Raw genomic sequence first — 349 nt, 5'->3', positions numbered from 1 at the left:
GAGACTTTTCTTGGAGTTAAACGCCAGCTTTTGTGCCAGTTTGGGCGTTTAACTCCCACTTCTGTGCCAGTTCCGGCGTTAAACGCCGGGCAGTCTTGAGCTGATTTGGAATGCCGGTTTGGGCCATCAAATCTCGGGTAAAATATGAACTATTATATATTGCTGGAAAGACCAGGATGTCTACTTTCCAACGCAATTAAGAGCGCGCCAATTGGGCTTCTGTAGCTCCAGAAAATTCACTTCGAGTGCAGGGAGGTCAGAATCCAACAGCATCTGCAATCCTTTTTCAGCCTCTGAATCAGATTTTTGCTCAGGTCCCTCAATTTCAGCCAGAAAATACCTGAAATCT

Source organism: Arachis duranensis, chromosome 1 (assembly GCF_000817695.3).
Source record: "Arachis duranensis cultivar V14167 chromosome 1, aradu.V14167.gnm2.J7QH, whole genome shotgun sequence".
NCBI classification, from domain to species: domain Eukaryota; kingdom Viridiplantae; phylum Streptophyta; class Magnoliopsida; order Fabales; family Fabaceae; genus Arachis; species Arachis duranensis.
This window is presented reverse-complemented; position numbering follows the sequence as displayed.